Raw genomic sequence first — 4,539 nt, forward strand, 5'->3', positions numbered from 1 at the left:
GTTGATGCGATCTAGACCTCTGGTTAGGTCCTTCAGCCTCTCACGTGCCCCTTGGATCTGGAAGAGGGCGCACGCCGCTGGGTGCAGGATGCGCATTTATTCGCCTCTCCTGTATCAAGTCAGCGTTTCACACCTCCACGTGGTGCCCGACGGTAACGTTGCGCTTCCCAGCGCAACGGCTAAGTGATCGCTGGCGCCGCATGTTCCCCGGCCGCCGAACATCAGGCATGGCCAGGTCTGCTTAGGTGGAACATCGGTTGTTGAATGTTTTGCGGGCCAAACCCCAAGGACCGTGGCTGCCTATCGATGGTCGCGGTAAGGGTATTGGCGCACCCAGGGTGCCTTAGCCGTTCACACCGCAATCCTGGAGGCTTTGCTTAAGGGAACGGGGGCCTTGGCTTAATCGCCCGGGTCGCGAGGTGGGTAGCCTCTATAAAAAACGCCTCCTAATCCTAAGCAGAGGTGCGCGGTGATGGGATGCATGGCCGGGGGGTGGACCGGTCGCGAGCGGCCACCTCAGAATACCTGGCGACCTTCTGAGTAAGAAGCCTTCTCTCCGGAAAGAGCGTCACCCGGAGAGTGACTTTTAGATCGTCTCAGCTCGTGGGAACAAAATGGATTGTTCAAATAAACTAAAATTAAACATTGGGGAATCGGGGGGTTTAGAGAAGGAAGGAGAGAAGGAGTCGATGACTCCGGTCGAGGTATGTGTGGAGAGTATGGACGTGAGTGCGGGTAGACGTGAGAGAAGTGAGTGTGTCGAGCAGAAAGAGTGATGCGAGTGTGGGTGCGAAGAGAAGGAGAGTTGTGGAGGATGAAAGTGCTGGGGCGAATGAGTTAGCGTGTTTGAGGATGATTGGGTTGAGACTCCGCAAATTCCTATTTGCGGAGGTCAACAGGGTCTCCAAGAGTGCGAGTGAATATATATTGAATTACGTGGGTGAATACGAAGAGCAAATGATGCGAATGTTAGCGAGGAATGAGAGATTACAGGGGAGGCTGGATGAGTGTGTGAGCCGTGTCGGTCGAGATGTGGCCCAGAATGTGTGTGGAAGCGGAGCGAGTGTGAGTTATGCGAGTATGGCTGGTAAGAGTGTGGTAAAAAACTTGAATGTTAATGATACTAGAGTGAATGTTAAAAGCGTGAAAGACAGGAATTTTGCAGTTGTGGTGAAAGCGAAGGATGCGAGTGTTAAAATGACGAGTGAGCAAGTGAAAGAGAAAGTTATGCGTGATGTGAGTAAGTCGTTGGATGTGAGAGTTAAAGCGGTGCGAAAGACAAGGAGTGGAGGAATAGTAGTCGAGACAGTAAGTGAGAATGAGTTAACAAAAATTAGAGAGTGTGGTAAATTTGGTGAGATTGGTCTGAGTGTGGAGATGCCCCGTAGGATTGGTCCTAAGATGATTGTTTATGATGTGCCGAATGAGATGACGAGTGATGAGTTGATGAGAGAATTTTATGAAAAGAATGTGAGGGGCTACGTGTCGGAGAGTGAGTTTAAAGAGCGTGTGAGGATTGTAAGCAGAGGCGGCAAAAAGGGTGCGGCTTGTGGGAATGTCATCCTCGAGGTGCCAAGTCGAGTGAAGAATGTGGTGTGTACTGAAGGACGAGTGTTTGTGGGATGGAAAGCGTTTAGAGTGAAAGAATTTGTGAATGTTTTGAGGTGCCATAGGTGTTATGCCTATGGCCACATGAAGCGTGAGTGTATGGAAAAGGAGAGTTTGTGTCAGAAGTGCGGTACGAGTGGTCATATGGTGAGGGAATGTAAAAATATGTTTGCGTGCAGAAATTGTAGAATTAAGGGGAGTAAGTGTGACCACTCGGTTTTGTCCGAAGAGTGCCCGGAATATAGACGGGCGCTCGAGCGTGAAAAGGCAAGAGTGAATGATGATGAGTGAGTCTTGTTTAAATGTTGTGCAGTGTAATTGCCAGAAGGCTTACACTGCAATGTGTGATCTAGGTGAGTGGTTGTGTGAACGCCGCGTGAGTGTGGCACTGCTGCAAGAGCCGTATGTGAGATTTGGGCGTGTGACCGGTCTGCCGGTGAGTATGAATGTTATTGCGTGCGAGAGTGAATCAATTAAGGCAGCAGTTGTCGTGAGTGATCCTAGCTTAGATGTGATGTGTGTGAGAGAATGTACGAATGAATTTGGTGTGTGTGTATGGATAAAGGGGGACTTTGGCGAGTTATACGTGGTGTCTATGTATTGCCGGTATGGTAAGTGTATCGAGCCTTACTTGGCATACATGGACAGTGTGCGAATGATGTCTAGGGGAAAACGAGTGTTGGTGGGTATGGATGCGAATGCCATCTCTCCCTTGTGGTTTAGCAAGGGGGAAGGTGGTAGCAGAGAGAGTGAGATGCGCGGTAGAGCTCTCGAGGAATGGATCGTTGCGAATGGTATGAATGTGCTAAACGTGCCAAGCGAAAGCTTCACGTTTAGCGGCCCGAATGGTGAGAGTGACATTGATGTCACTCTCGTGAATGATGCGTGTGTGGGGTGCCGGTTTGAATGGGAAATAAGGCCTGACTGGGGTATTAGTGATCACAATGTGATACTAATACGAATGATATGGGACGATACTGTCGGCGGGATTGAAGATGTGTGTAGATGGATATGTAAGGATGCAGACTGGGAAGGGTATATGAGTGATCTTGTGGAGAGTGCGGCTGAAAACGCCAGATTTATAAATGATGAGATGAATGCGAATGAAATGTTGGAGAATGTGATGAGATGTATCCTGAGTGCGAATGATAGGTGGTTGAAGAGGCATAAGCCCAAGTTAGCAAGGAAGCTTGTATGGTGGACGGAAGAATTAGAGAGACTGAAGAGGAAAGCAAGGAAGTGTAGGCGTGCCTACCAGCGTGCGAGGAAAGGTGATGATAGGGACAGGACGAATGCGAGGGCGGATGAGTATAGGCGAGCGAGGAATGAGTATAAGGAGTGTATATGGAGATCGAAAGAGGCAAACTGGAAACAGTTTGTGGGCACGAAAGGTAATCAGGATCCGTGGGGTGAAGTGTATAGAGTGTGCATGGGGAAATATAGGCGAGACTTATTGAGTAGTATGAAAGTCGGTGATAGAATGACGAGTACGTGGAGAGAGAGCGTGGATGTGTTGTTCGATAGGTTCTTCCCGGCTGCACGAGCGAGTGTGGAACGTGTGGATGAAGCGCAAATGGAGGAAAGACAGTTTGAGTGGGAAGAAGTGAGTGAGGCTATAAAGTCGATGAGATTGAAGAAGGCACCTGGTCTGGATGGGGTAAGCACGGAGATGTTGCGTATGATTTGGAGAGCGATACCGGTTTGGCTGAAGAGAGTGTATGATGTGTGTTTGAGCACTGGCTGTTTTCCCTTGGCGTGGAAGTCTGCGAGAGTGGTTGTGTTGCTTAAGTCCCCCGATAAAGTGCGGTCTGAACCAGGGTCGTACCGGCCTATATGTTTACTATCTGTGCTTGGAAAGGTGCTTGAGAGAATGATGGTGAGAAGATTAGAGCGAATGATGTATGGAAGAATGTGTGACGCACAGTTTGGTTTTACGAGGGGCCGGTCGACCGAGGATGCGTGGAACTGTGTGCTTGAATGGGTGAATGCGTCCACGAAGAAGTATGTTTTAGGTGTGTTCGTGGACTTCAGGGGGGCGTTTGACAATTTAGAATGGGATTGTGTGCTTGAGAAACTGCGTGAGAGGTGTGAGGAAATGGGATTGTGGGAGAGTTATTTTAGTGATAGACGGGTGTGTATGAAAGGGGTGCGTGAGACTGTATGGAAGGATGCCCGTCGTGGCTGCCCGCAGGGGTCCATCTGTGGTCCATTTATATGGAACCTTATGATGGACGACCTGCTGTGGCGGCTGCGCGAGTCTGAGTGTAAGGTAGTTGCGTATGCGGATGATTTGTTGCTGATTGTGGAGGGACAAAGCCGAGTGGAATTGGAAAGAATGGGTACCGAGTGGATGAGAGCTGTGTACGAATGGGGAGTGAGAGTGGGTGTAAGTGTGTCCGAGGAAAAGACGGTGTGCATGCTTATGAAAGGTAGTATGGCTGCGACGAGGCGACCGAGTGTAAGAGTGAATGATGTTAATGTCAAATATGTGAGCTGTGTGAGGTATTTGGGTGTGTGGATGGGCGAGAGGATGAGCTTCAAGCCGCACCTGGTGTGCTTGAGGAGAAAGTGTGTGAATGTGGTAGGTAAACTACGGCGTGTACTAAGGAGCGAATGGGGCTTGCGTAAGAGGGCAGTGCGTGTGTTGTATAAGGGGCTGTTCTCTGCTTGCGTTATGTATGGAGCGAGTGTGTGGTGTAGTATGATGAGATTTGGGTATGCGAGGGATATGATGAATAGATGTCAGCGAGTGGTTCTGTGTGCGTGTTTGAATGAGTGTAGGACCGTTTCTACGGCGGCGATGCAAGTGTTGATGGGTGGTTTGCCGTGGGATTTAGAGTGTATGAGGAGGGGTGTAAGGTTCAAGATGAAGAGAGATTACAGTGTAAATGAGTGTGGTGTGGTTGATGATGACGAGTTGAGAGGAATGGT

This window comes from Camponotus vicinus, unplaced genomic scaffold (assembly GCF_025532165.1).
Source record: "Camponotus vicinus isolate PSW18456_S1 unplaced genomic scaffold, iyCamVici1.0 SCAF_3, whole genome shotgun sequence".
Classification (NCBI taxonomy): Eukaryota; Metazoa; Arthropoda; class Insecta; order Hymenoptera; family Formicidae; genus Camponotus; species Camponotus vicinus.